The sequence below is a fragment of the Triticum dicoccoides genome, chromosome 3A, assembly GCF_002162155.2.
Source record: "Triticum dicoccoides isolate Atlit2015 ecotype Zavitan chromosome 3A, WEW_v2.0, whole genome shotgun sequence".
In the NCBI taxonomy this organism is placed as follows: domain Eukaryota; kingdom Viridiplantae; phylum Streptophyta; class Magnoliopsida; order Poales; family Poaceae; genus Triticum; species Triticum dicoccoides.
The window spans coordinates 660,776,562-660,790,960 of NC_041384.1; the positions used below are offsets into that span (position 1 = coordinate 660,776,562).

Below are 14,399 nucleotides of genomic sequence, written 5' to 3' on the forward strand. Positions count from 1 at the left end.
TCCGCCGCCGCCTCGGCCGCTGGCCGCTGCCGCCCCGCCCGCGGTCCGCCGCTCGCCGGAGACCTCGCCTCGCCGGAGCTCCGGCCGGATCCGATCTGGTCGGGTGGACCAGATCCACCAGTTCAGCGATCCAAACGCCGTCATCTCCGCCCGGATCTCCTCGTCCCGCTTCACCCCGTCCAGTTTCCAGAGGGTATAATTTCACCAAGTCCCGGAGATTTGCAGATCCAAGTGCTCCTGTTCGCGGCTCCGTAACTTTGCAACCGTAGCTCCGATTCATGCATATAGCATATCAAAATGTTCATCTCAGAGAGTACATCATTTCATTCCATTGCATCATTTTCATTTGAGCTCATCTTGATGCCCGAAATGCTGATAGAAGAGGGCTACTTGAGTTAATTGTCAGATCTGTTACTCCGTTTAGCACTTTTGTCATTTTTGCCATGATTATTGTGTGCATGATATGCCCGTGAGTTCTTCTTATGTTTTGTTAAGGGTTTTGTCATCTTTCCATAGGTGCAACCCATGTATTTTTAGGATGTGTGTGGTGACTTGTGCAAGCTTGCGAAGTGGTGCACTTGCTAATTCTATTTTCAGGGACTTAGTGATTTCACTAAGTCGTGGGATTGTTTATCTCATGATGCCATATGTTCATGTTGTTTCCTAGCAATCCGTGCCTCTTTTGAGGATAATCAGTAAGGGAGTTTTGTTAATCTTGTAGTGCTCTATCCATCCATGTTTTTGTTTGCAATTATGGAGCATCCTAGCTTGAGTCAATCGAGCTCTACTTTTGCTTCGTTGCGAATCTGGGCAGATCGTCAACTTGTTTGCGATTTTGCCGATGTTATTGTAGTTGGTCCGTGCATGCTATGCCATTGTTCTTGCCATGCCTAGCTTGTATTTTGTGCCTTCTCAAGGGATGTATGCTTGTCTTGCCATGACTTACACCGTGGTGAGTGCATCGAGCTCGTAAACATGCCTTCGTGAGTTATGTTTCAGCATGTCCCAGTTTTCACTAAGTCTGAAAACTGATTATGCTTTTGCTATGTTCGTGTGCTTGTTAGTATATTTTGTGATCCCTTTTGGCACCATTGGAATGCCTACTTGGTGTAAATCACAGACCGGTGTCATTTTTGAATCGCTTGCCATTTCCAAACCGTAACTCCGATTCCGGCGTTCTTTATATCATTTTCAAGCGATTTCATCTCATCTTTCCAGTGGCACCATTGGAATTCCAAGTTGAGGCCAGGTTCATGCACTTCCTGTCATATCTTGCATTTTGCATCCCGCATAGCATATCATCATTTCATCATATTGCTTGGTCTTGCACGTGGTTGATTGTATCCTTGTTGCTTGTTTGTCTTATTTGGGTAGAGCCGGGAGATGAGTTCGCTAACGAGGAGCCCGTTGAGTTTGCTTTCGAGGATCCAGTCAACTCTGACAACTGTGCAGGCAAGATGATCATACCCTCGAAATCACTACTATCTTTGCTATGCTAGTTTGCTCGCTCTTTTGCTATGCCATTGCTACGATGCCTACCACTTGCTTGCAAGCCTCCCAAATTGCCATGTCAAACCTCTAACCCACCTTTGTCCTAGCAAACCATTGATTGGCTATGTTACCGCTTTGCTCAGCTCCCTCTTATAGCGTTGCTAGTTGCAGGTGAAGATTGGAGGCCGTTCTTTGTTGGAACATTTATTTATTTGTTGGGATATCATTATATTGCCTTGCTATCTTAATGCATCTATATACTTGGTAAAGGGTGGAAGGCTCGGCCTCTCGCCTAGTGTTTTGTTCCACTCTTGCCGCCCCAGTTTCCGTCATATCGGTGTTATGTTCCCGGATTTTGCGTTCCTTACGCGGTTGGGTTATAATGGGAACCCCTTGATAGTTTGCCTTGATTAAAGCTTTTCCAGCAATGCCCAACATTGGTCTTACCATTTGCCACCTAGCCTTTTCATTCCCTTGGGTTCTGCAGACTCAAGGGTCATCTTATTTTAACCCCCCCGGGCCAGTGCTCCTCTGAGTGTTGGTCCAAACTAGAGCCCCTTGCAGCGCCACCTCGGGGAAACTCGAGGGCTGGTTTTAGTTGTACGGATTGCTTATCTGAGTGTGCCCTGAGAAAGAGATATGTGCAGCTCCTATCGGGATTTGTCGGCACATTCGGGCGGTGTTGCTGGACTTGTTTTAACCCGTCGAAGTGTCTTGAGTTACCGAGATACCGAGTCTGATCGGAACGTCTTGGGAGGAGGTCTATTCCTTCGTTGACCGTGAGAGCTTGTCATGGGCTAAGTTGGGACTCCCATGCAGGGATTGAACTTTCGAAAGCCGTGCCCGCGGTTATGGGCAGATGGGCATTTGTTAATGTCCGGTTGTAGATAACTTGAACCTTAATTAATTAAAATGAATCAACTGAGTGTGTTACCGTGATGGCCTCTTCTCGGCGGAGTCCGGGAAGTGGACACGATGTTGGAGTAATGTTTGCGCAGGTTGTTCTCTAGTTTCTCGCTCGTGCTTGCCTTCTCTTCTCGCTCTCTTTTGTGAATAAGTTAGCCACCATACTGGCTAGTCGCTTGCTGCAGCTCCACTTACATTTTACCTGGCCATACCCATAAGCTTAAATAGTCTTGATCGCGAGGGTGCGAGATTGCTGAGTCCCTGTGGCTCATAGATTACTATTACACCAGATGCAGGGCCTGATGATTCCGCTCCAGGAGATGCGTACGAGCTCAAGTGGGAGTTCGACGAAGACTCTCAACGATACTATGTTTCCTTTCCTGATGATCAGTAGTGGTGCCCAGTTGGGGGTGAACGGGGCCGTTGTCGCATGTTGGGTTCTCTTTTATTTGGCGCTGTAGTCGGGCCTTGAGTGTATGGTTGATGTAATGTTATTTATGTACTTGATTGATGTGGCGAGTGTAAGCCAACTATGTTATCTCCCCTTTTATTATTATTACATGGGATGTTGTGAAGATTGCCTAACTTGCGACATATGCCTTCAATGCGATTATGCCTCTAAGTCGTGCCCCGACACGTGGGAGATATAGTCGCATCGAGGGTGTTACAGAGAGGTCCTCAATTTCCTGCCAAACAATGGTTTTTACTCCCCAACGGTTGTACAGCTGAGCCAAGCGGTTGTACCGCTTGTCCGATACATCCGGTGCAACCACCGCCCCAGAGGTGATACCCCGGGGTTGCTATTCTCAGGAGGTTTGCCAACAGTTGTACTGCTGCCCCCGCGCGGTTGTAACACCTCTGGTGTGGCAAACCCTCAAGAATGTCTTCAAGCAGTTGTACCGGCCTAGTACCACCCTACCACCGGACCAGCCTCTGTTGTGGGGCGGTTCTTGGTGGTGGTGGCCCAGTTGTGCCGGTTACTTCATTTTGACCGGTACTACCGGTGGTCCGGAGTGCTTGTACCACTCGGGACTTAGCCACCACTAGTGCCTGGTTCTGGTGGTTGCACCGGTGCATCCATTGCCTCAACTACCGCGGGGTGACTCCCATCTGTTGTAAAGCGGTTATTGAGCGGTGGTGGAATTGTTGTTCCGGTTGCTCTTGTCGACCGGTACTACCGTCCGCTCCAACGATTGTACCGCTCGGTAGGATTTCTACAGGGTACCCCGTGGTTTCCGGTTGTAGCGGGACCAATAGCGGTTGTACCGCTGCAGTGTAAAAACTACAGTAATGGTTGGATTTGGGGGGCACTATAAAAGGGGTGGTTCTTCCACCTACCTCTCCACCTCTTGCCTCTCTCTCTCTCTCTCCTCCATTAATGCCCTTCAAGATTTCTTGCCTGATTTCTCTCTCTAGGCACTCAAACTTGTTGATTTTCTAGGGATTGAAGGAGGAGACCCAGATCTACACTTTCACTAAAGGAAATTTGATTCCCCCATACTTTCTTATGTGGATTTTGTTACTCTTGGGTGTTTCGGCACACTAGATGGAAGAGGTCACCGGAGCCTGATGACCCACAAGTATAAGTGCTCAATTGTAGCTCTTTTCAATAAGTAAGAGTGTCGAACCCAACGAGAAGCAGAAGGAAATGACAAGTGGTTTTCAGCAAGGTAACGTCTGCAAGTGCTGAAATTGTAAGTAACAGAGTAGTTTGATAGCAAGATATTTTGTAACGAGCAAGTAATGATAATAGTAACAAAAAGTGCAACAAGGTAGCCCAATCCTTTTGAGGCAAAGGACATGCCAAAATAGTCACTTATAGTAAGCAAAGTGTTCTTGAGGGTGCACGGGAATTTCATCTAGTCACTTTCATCATGTTGATTCGATTCGTGTTCGCTACTTTGATAATTTGATATGTGGGTGGACCGGTTCTTAGGTGCTGTTCTTACTTGAACAAACCTCCTACTTATGATTAACCCCCTCACAAGCATCCGCAACGATGATAAAAGTACTAAGGATAAATCCTAACCATAGCATTAAACTTTTGGATCCAATCGTCCCCTTACGGAATAGCGCATAAACTAGGGTTTAAGCTTCTATCACTCTCGCAACCCATCATCTAATAACTACTCCACAATGCATTCCCTTAGGCCCAAATATGGTGAAGTGTCATGTACTCGATGTTCACATGACACCACTAAGGGAATCACAACATACATACTATCAAAATATCGAACACATATCAAGTTCACATGATTACTTGCAACATGATTTCTCCCGTGACCTCAAGAACAAAAGTAACTACTCACAAATGATAATCATGCTCAAGATCATAGGGGTATTAAATAGCATATTGGATCTGAACATATAATCTTCCACCAAATAAACCATATAGTAATCAACTACAAGATGTAATCAACACTACTAGTCACCCACAAGCACCAATATATAGTTTCGGTAACAAGATTGAACACAAGAGATGAACTAGGGCTTGAGATGAGATGATGCTATTGATGATGTTGATGGAGATTTCCCTCCCCAAGATGGGAGAGTTGTTGGTGATGATGATGACGATGATTTCACCCTCCGGGAGGGAAGTTCCCTCGGCGGAATCGCTCCGCCGGAGGGCAAAAGTGCTCCTACCCAAGTTCCATCTCAAGACGGCGACACTCCGTCCCGAAAGTCTTCTCCTTATTTTTTCTAGGTCAAAATAACTTATATAACAGAATATGGGCACTAGAGGTGGGCCTGGGTGAGCACAACCCACCAGGGCGTGCCTGGGCTCCCTGGGACGCCCAGGTGGGTTGTGCCCATCTGGTGGGCCCCCTATGGTACTTATTGGCTCCAATATTCCTCATATATTCCATAAAACATCTTCGTAAAGTTTCATCTTGTTTGGAGTTGTGCAGAATAGGTAGCCTGACGTAGCTTTTCCAAGTCCAGATTTCTAGCTGCCGAAATTCTCCCTCTTTGTGTGTACCTTGCATATTATGAGAGAAAAGGCATTAGAATTACTCCAAAAAGCATTATTATGCATAAAAACATCATAAATAATAGTAAGAAAACATGATGCAAAATGGACGTATCAACTCCCCCAAGCTTAGACCTCGCTTGTCCTCAAGCAAAAACCGAAATCGAAAAATATGTCCACATGCTTAGAGAGAGAGGTGTCGATAAAAACAAAATACGGACATAGAATCATCATGTGAATTATTATAACAACATTAAACCTTAACATAAAACTTCTATCAAATGACTTTTATCATAGACTTCTTATGAATAAGTAACAATTTATCACACTATCGAAGTATAAAGCATAAAATCTATTAGAAACCAACAAACTATGTTCTCAGTCAACTTTGTAACTACAATTCATCATCTTTTCAGGAAGGGTCACGTATCGGAGCCTTTAGGAAAGTCCACATACTCAACCATCATTTAGTCTTCTATGATTTCTAACACTCACTACATACACACGAGCAAAATGTTTCAACCGGACACATAGAAAGATAGGGGCTTATAGTTTCGCCTCCCAACGAATTCACCTCAAGGGTGATGTCAACAATAATAACTCATGCCACCCATATTAAGCTGGACATATGTGCCTAGATCTTTCCTCACCACGTGATGCTTGCCAAAGGAGAAAAATAAAAGGAATAGAGAGAAAAACTTTGACTCTTTGCATGAAAGTAAATACATAAAAGTAAAAGATAGGCCCTTCGCAGAGGGAAGCAGAGGTTGCTGTCATGGAATTGTCACGACAGATGTCCTAGTGTGAGGAATTAGTCGTGAGGCCAACGCATCTATGTGGTAGCTTGAGAGGGGTTGATCGGAATCGAGAGACGCGAGGTTTTACCCAGGTTCGGCCCCTCACGGTAGAGGTAAAAGCCTACATCATGCTTCATTTATATTGATAATGATGATCACGATTACACGGGTGTTCTAGCTTGAGAGCTATAGACTTGTTTGTCTAACCCTAACTTGTCCAACTTGTGGAACCTGTCCCCCTTGGGGTGCCCTGCCCCTCCTTATATATGTTGAAGGGGCGGCTTACATGACTAGTCCTATTAGGATTACTCTATTACAAGTTGAGTCCTAGTATTGCTTCCTTTACAAGGGAATATTCCTTACGCTTTCCTCTTAAGCCGGCCCACCATAATATGAGCCGACCTTCCATGAACCGCCTATTGGGCCACCGGGTCTTGTCGCTCCTCTGACCGCCGGCCGGGTCACCAATGAGTCAACTGTCTCAGCCGGGTCATCAGTGAGTGGAGAGATCCGGGCGGGTCACTTAGTGAGCCGCCAAGTCAGGGTGGGTCATCAGTGAGTCGCCAAGTCCGGCCGGGTCATACCGCGAGGTATATCCCCGACATTAGCCCCCAGTTTAATTTGGATTTATCCATGTTAAACTAATCCTGCAAAATAAACACAAGAACAAATTTGACAGGTTGTGCTCCGAGTTAAAAGTTTTTGTAAGCCGGCACCTGATCATCCGGAAGTCCTTGTCATTTCCTTCTTCTAGAAAATCTGGGTCAATAGGCCAACTTCATACTCAATTTGCTGACGTTGGTTTCTCATAGAAATATTATGAAGAATAATTCATTTGACTCAGTTCTCAATGCTTAAAAAATATTGGTCTTGAAATACTCATCTGATTTTTAGCAGGCTTGAAGATGCAGATCTTGACAATTTATGATTACCAAAATTGTCGGGTTATAAATAGATGATGCCGAGTCATAATTGCTGCCGATGTTGGGTCATAATTGTTGCAGACACCGGGTCAATCTGGTTTGCTTAAAACTAAGAATTTGAAGATTTTTCTCCCTTATATCCATATTACCTGTAGCCCCCAAGTCTTGAGCAGAACAAAGTGATGACTTAAGACTTGCTTCAATATAAATACTGCCACTTTGAAGAAATCCATGTTGTTCATCTCAGTCACTAGTAAAGACAGAATACTCCATATATGTAGCCTCCAAGTGCCGGGTTGTCATGCTTGCAGCAACCTGAGACTTGTAATTGCCTGATGCCCATAAAAAGTTCAACCAATATAGCCCCCAAGGGCCGGGTCATTAAGCAATAATGAGCATGGACTTTGTAGATATCATCATGTAGATTTGAACAGCAACGTGTAGCCCCCAAGGGGCGGCTTAATAAGATAATACTGAGCTGGGACTTTATATATACTTCATTGAAAATAATATCATATGATATAATCCTCTCCATGGGGCTCGAACCCACGTCCATAAGGTTAAGAGCTTTGTACTCTTCCAACTGAGTAGTGGACCTTTCAATATAATGGATTTAAGACTTGTGTACCTTGAATTGTTGACATGAGCAATTGGTAGCCCCAAGGGCCGACTCATTACAATGTGATGAGTTGGGTCTCAATAAGGTGAGCAAAAAATGACTTTGCATTAGCCCCCAAGTGCCATGGTGCATACTGGCAGTGACATGGGACTTGCATATTTGATATAATCTCAACTTGAATAATGTAGCCCCCAAGTGCCGGGTCGTAAGCCTGCAGCGACTCGGGACTATTCCTTCTATTGTAGAATAAATTATATCCATTGATAAAATAATAGCCATTGCGCTGAAGCGACTTTGAAAACCTCAATCATAATATTGGTTATTGATAACCATAATAAAAATCCAGCCATGTTGGCTATTCAAGAGTTGAATAATATATTTTGGTATGAAAACCTCAATCATTCAATATCATCATGAAAATTCAGCCAAGTTGGGTATTATCATATACTGGCGACTTAGAGTCTGTCATCCTGGCGGGGTTGCAAAGACCCGAAGATGCTTCAAATATGAGCCATAAGTAGGGCAGCTTGGCCCGATGTGTAAAAACCAGATGGCGAAAAAGAAATCGTATAAAGAAAAGAAAGCAAAAAATTCGAGGCTTTTGAAGGCCGCCAAGCCAAAGTGTTTTCTTCGATGAAACAAGCCTAAGCCACTGGAAGGTACATGCTTTCCGTGAGCCTGACTCATAGTACCCAATCAACATTTGAACCCAAATAAAGTCAGGTCTTGCTTTATAGACTTATCAGGAGTACGCGGGGTCAGAGTAACAACATACATCACGGGCCGATTTATCCAAGTTTCAAAGAAGGCGGCTTATGAAGCCTGGATCTATCCTGACTATCTGTAAGCCGTGCTCTCACATGACAAACCGACGTTTTGACCTTAACAAGCCCAGATCTTGGTCGAATACGCCATAAAGACTGATCGTTAAGAGTTTGGTGGGTCAATCAAGATTACCTGATGGAGTTGAAGCAGCTGGCTACAGGTAGGATGACCCGGAAAGGTTATGTTCTCTTTTGTCGAATACGCCTATGTTTGAACAAACCTAGTCAAGAGGGTAGTAACGCTATGTTCTCTTTGGTCGAATACGCCTATATTTGAATAGGAAGCCCCCAAGTGACATATTGGCAAGTGTGGCGTTGAGCCGATCAAGAGGGATATTCACAGCTATGCTCGATGAGCAGGAAGCCCTCAAGTGACCAAGATAAGCCCATAAGGCAGGATACCCATATTTGAACCATGCATCATAGCATCAAGTTCTCTTTGAAAACCTTTAATTTTTTCTGAGAACTCGAACTTTGCGAGAGATAAATTCTTCTTGAGCTAGAATTTTAAACCGGATATTGAGAGCTTCAGTGAGAGACAGATTTCTCTTGAACCGGAATCTTCTTTTTAAGCCAGAAATTTTCTGATGGCCTTTCAATTTTCATCAATATGGCAGTAGCCTATGAGACCGGGTTATCTTTCCCTCCAACATCCCAGGGTTTTTGAATTTGCTGAAACTGGCAAGATTTGCTGAGTCATACCATTGTAACCCGCGAGTTTTAAGACGACTCGAGGAGTTGGCTTGAGATTCTCCATTTTTGACCATGATATAAATCGGTATAAGGACGCGGTTGTTCTGGTCGCGAGCACAGGTGCTCGCGGTATCGGGCGGCGGACATGTCATCGGGATGTGTAGCGTTAAATTACCGAGGGAACCAGTCGATCGTTTTTTAATCGGAGGAACGGGAAATACGGTAGAGGGATACGGCGTACGCCGCGCCGGTGACGGAGCACGCAGATCCCGCCGTGACGGGAGGTCATCAGAGCCGTGGCTCGGGACCGTGTTCTTCTCCTGACCCGTAGCTCAGGACGTAGTTGGATTTCCGGCTGGCGGCGGTGCGCAGGCTAGTAAATGACAAGTGAGACTAAGGCGGAGCTGTCTCCCACCGCTTGCCACACATTCGTTTGGATCTCCATTGACGCCTGGCGAAACCCTGAGCACCGGAGATCGGCGGGGGGAGGAATACACGGCGGCGCTATCCGTATGGAGTTCCTGATGCAGCCCATTAGGAGGTAACCCCCTTCCCCCGAATCCTGATTGTGTATTTTTCTGCTTGTGGATTTGCAAGGGTTCTGTTTCTTGATCCAGGTTTTGCTCGATGCGGGACCGCGGTGATGGTAGATGTCAACGAGAAGGAGCTTCCAATTGAGCCGCTGCACTACCCCGCGGTGGCGATAGGGACTGCAGAGCTACCCCCCATGGCGACAGCCAGCGCCGATAGGCAGATGTGTGTGGCGGATGGGGATGCTGAGCCGCAAGCATCTGAGCAGGCTGGACTCGCAGGTAATCTATTGGCTACTGGTGTTTGGATTGAAAACTTTTTATATGATTTTAGGTGTACTTGGAGTCGCATGAACTGACTTGCAGATCTTACAAAAAATAGGAATAGGTAGATTTTGGGACAGATTTTCCCGAAAGCTATGTGTGCTTTGGTCCTAGCTACCCAGTTCTGAAGATACTATGACCCACTCATGATTAACAGAAAGCATAGCAGTGTGGATGCTTGACTGCAAAATTGAGCTGAAAACTTGTATTTACATACTTAAATGCTAAAACAAAAGGCACAACAGTGGCAGTCTGTTTTTGATTGTACACTGTTTTCAGGTGAATTATGAATTGAATTAACTGAGTTGCAGATAGGTTGGTTAGTTGTGCAAGAGATTTCACTTACAAAATTCAGAAAAATGGAACTCGTAGAGAAATTAAAATTGTTATACATAAATTAAGTGGAAACCAGTGCTAGAGTTGCTAGTAGGGACTAGATGAATAAAAAAGAGGGCATGACTGTTTTTTTTGTGATGCTTGATTGTGATATGAACGAATAAATACCAGAATTCAGTTGGAAAAGCGTTGAAATAATCAAGCTTAATCTGGACAGAATCGTTTGGGTTCATGACTGGTGAAAAAATGAAAGTAGATGACAGGTTGATTTATCATATTGTAGGGTTAGGATTGGAGCTGCTGCTCCAGGAAGGGCACCTTGCCCTGGGCGACCCAGCGCTCTTGAGAAGGCAATACGGGGGTTCGCTGACAAACCGGGCGACATTGTAATCGTGCTTGCACTGCGTACAAGCTTTGACACACTCGGGGAGGCCTATGATTTTTCCAATCTCTACTCGTGTGAGAAGGGATTTGGAATAAGATGCAGGGAGAGTATACTGAATGCGGGGAGGACAAAATGCATCCAGGAAATTGTTTGCGGCTGTGCAGTACGCATTTGTACCCATCATGGATTAATTGTATTAATTTTGGTTTGCTCTTGGGGTTTATGGAACCTGACCCGTTTGTGCTTGTCTGGATATGGTTTTGCAGGGTAAAGCTGTGGTGGAGAACAGTAGATTGTGCCGTGACTGCCCTGCATTAATAAGGTTGCTCCGCTCAAAGCAACGATTGGTACATAGCTGAGCATTGTGAGCAACACACCCACTCGCTGTCTCCGACATATGGGCAGACAATACACTGGCTTTCCCACAAGCACATTGCTCCTCCACCATGCCCTTCCGTCAATCTCCCTAAGCCCTAGTGGCGTTGCCAGCACATCTCCGTTGATATGGACGACGACCCACTACCAATCGCAACGACACAAGGCTGTAGATCGGCAGCCGGTCGCTAATAGGCTATCAGAACTAGCAAGCAGTGATCTCACATTTTCGGCATCTTCGTGGTTCCTTCTCCAAGTTTGCCTCCCAGGCATCAAATCGACGGGGCCAATCCCCTGGTGAGAAGGCTTTGGATTGCCGGGACCGCGTTCGCTTGCACCTTAGTTGGATCTATGTTTGCTTGCTAGACCAGTGATCTCCGCCCCTTACTTCACATATGATTCTCCTACCCTGGGGGCAGCAGTCATTTTCTCCTCTCTGTTTTCTCACGTTTTCAAAGGGGAACTTGGTTTCACCAATCTACAAGCTGGAGGAAGCTCACTGACTATCGTTCTCCTATTTTATGAAATGTCAAGCAATTCAGTGTTCACCCCTGAAATGACTAGGCAGTCCATGAGCTTTTATTTTCTGTTTTCAGAAAACCAACCTGTAGAACTAACAACATTCTTTTCTATCAGCTACATAGAGAACAGTATGGCATTCAGCCATGGAGGTGCACACACCAAAACTGTCCCCTTTTGCAACTTTATCTCTATTGGAAATGCTAACACAAAAGGTGTAGGTGAATTTGAGATCCTTTTAGCTTTGATGCATTTCCCCCTACTTTCAGTAGTTAAATCATTAGCCTTAACCTTGTCATCCTATGGACTTAGAAATTAATTCAACTCTCTAAGTACAGGTACTTTTCTACCTGACCATATTATTTTATATGATGCTTGCAAGTTGATCTTCTAATATGTTTATTCAGTGAGGCTCCCACTCATAACCTGAGTTGTTATTGTATTGGTGCCCTGCAATGATGTTAAATCGAGCAACGTAAATGAATATGTCCACTATGTGGTACTCTTATTCTTTGCTACTTGTTCACATATTGTTTGATTGATGCTTGATGGAAATAGCTATTGTTCCTGGACTGAATGAAGCTGAGATATTATCATAACTTAAACTTATAACAGTGAGATGTATAGAGATTTAAATGCTGATTTAGTAATTATTTATTTCTTGTGATATTGACATGCCTTCTCTGATTCTAATTTGCATGAAGTGTGATACAAGTATGGTGTTTCCAATTGTATGAGTGCTCTGAAGCAACAATTAGGTAGCTGGAGGTGGAGGCAAAGAGTTCACTCCAATTAGTTGTCACAGTTCGCCATTTTGTACATCTAGAGCTCTCTTAATATTGGAAGAATATATATGTGGATAGCTCTTGTTGTGACCTTGTTTGCTGACCATTGTCTTTGAATCGACTATGAATTAGAATGCATAACTACATGATGACAGTGATGCTGAATTTATTACATTAGAAGATATATAGGCTCATGATAACTGAATATGGATGGCTGAATAACAGACGGTTACTCACTTTAGTTTGCGACTTGAAATATATCTCACGCATTGCACAAAACCTTGCATCTAATCTAACTATCACGTGCCTCTGACACTTGACTGCCACAGGTGTGACTCTTATCAGTTAGTATCAAAATTTAAATAACTAATTTACCTTCACATTTCCATCTTTCTTGGGCTTCATATAATCTGTCATTTAGTGTTGGGGTGCATACCTTTTGCATCAGTACATAAGAATTCCGACATTCTTCGGATTGAGTTTATTTCTAAACATCTAACAGAAGAGCTCAATGAAAAATGACTTCGATGCATACATCTCACTGCATAATGAGAAATTATGGTCTTTTCATTGTCTTTGTTTGTGCATCTTTCTCCAATTCCCTTAAAATCTTTTATGACTGTTTGACTATAATTTTTTCTTTTTCGTTCAGGTGTCACAACATTAATTAAGCAACTTTGGTTTGGCTACAAATGATGTGCTGAATTAGCATTGCTAAGAGAATGCACTCTATTATTTTGGTATGACTAACTATAGGAACGAGGTTTCACTAGCATGAATAATTTTTCCTGGTTGCACTACGTGATTGAATCCTTACCGGTAGTAGTTGGTTGTACCATGTAATTGGATCTTTATCAGTAGTAGTAGCAGAACTAAGTCATGGAGCTCTGTATTTTGCTACTGGAGATCTGTTTATCTGGTTGCTAACTGGTAATAATATCTAAGATTTTTATTCTTATATACTATACTTCATTCACTTCACGATGTCAATACGTGCCTGCTACTGGTAGCTTCCGGTTAGTTGTGTTCTTGTGTATTCTAAGAATATATGATATTTACTTCTCTTTTTTGTCTAGTTAATTTTTGAAATAATATACAGAAACATGTACTATTAGGTTATGAAAGTTATTTAAATATTTGCTCAAAGTATTTATTATACATTTTCTCAATTGTTAATCTCTCTGCACAAGCTATGTGCATCAACAGGCTTACTAGTTTGTTGGCACCAAAAAAACGGAAGGAGATGGGGCAGCCAACAACTAGCTGAGAGAAGGCGCCAACGAGGGGCTCAACAAATGGACAAGGTTCTGCACGATATGTCGCCAGCAGGGACATAAGAGGACAACCTGCCCGGACCGGGGCCATATCCCGAAGCCTGTTCGTAAACCGGCCAGGTGCACAAACTGTGGCACTGAAGGTCACGGGCGAAACAACTGCAAAAGAGTAGGCGATTTGCGGATAAACATGTGAGGACCGACCACAATGTCCCTGACTAAGCTGTCTGTTTGATCGTTTCTTTACTGTAGACCATTGTGTTGTGTAGCTAAGTGTGTGCGGCGAGAATGTGTTGGATTTCCTATAAAATCTGTCTTGTTTGCATGCTTGCTGAATGTAATGCAGTGCTGATGGACGTGTTGATGACTCGTTTCTGAATAAAATGAAACTCCTCTGCGTGTATGTTCAAACTGATACCAGCTTAGAATGGATGATGTCTGTTTCTGAATTTTTTGTCAGCATGGGCATGCATTCTAAATATTTTGACAGAATGCTGATGCATACTGAATTTTTGACTGAATATGCTTGTGCAAACAGAGTGGCGAGCATATTATTGTCTGAGCTGACTTATATATTCAAACAACTGTATTGCAAGCATGGTTCCTGTTATGGTGTTACCTGAATTTTAAAACTGAGGTAATCCAGC

At 43.8% G+C, this 14,399-nt stretch overlaps 1 long non-coding RNA gene across 1 annotated transcript; it reads left to right on the top strand.

The window, feature by feature from the left end:
* The first annotated feature begins 9,327 nt into the window (after window positions 1–9,327).
* Window positions 9,328–14,167, top strand: LOC119270037. The gene is made up of 5 exons (XR_005133893.1): window positions 9,328–9,765; window positions 9,842–10,036; window positions 10,698–10,962; window positions 11,066–11,121; window positions 13,131–14,167. It is a non-coding gene; the product is annotated as an uncharacterized LOC119270037 (long non-coding RNA).
* Window positions 14,168–14,399: the final 232 nt, after the last annotated feature.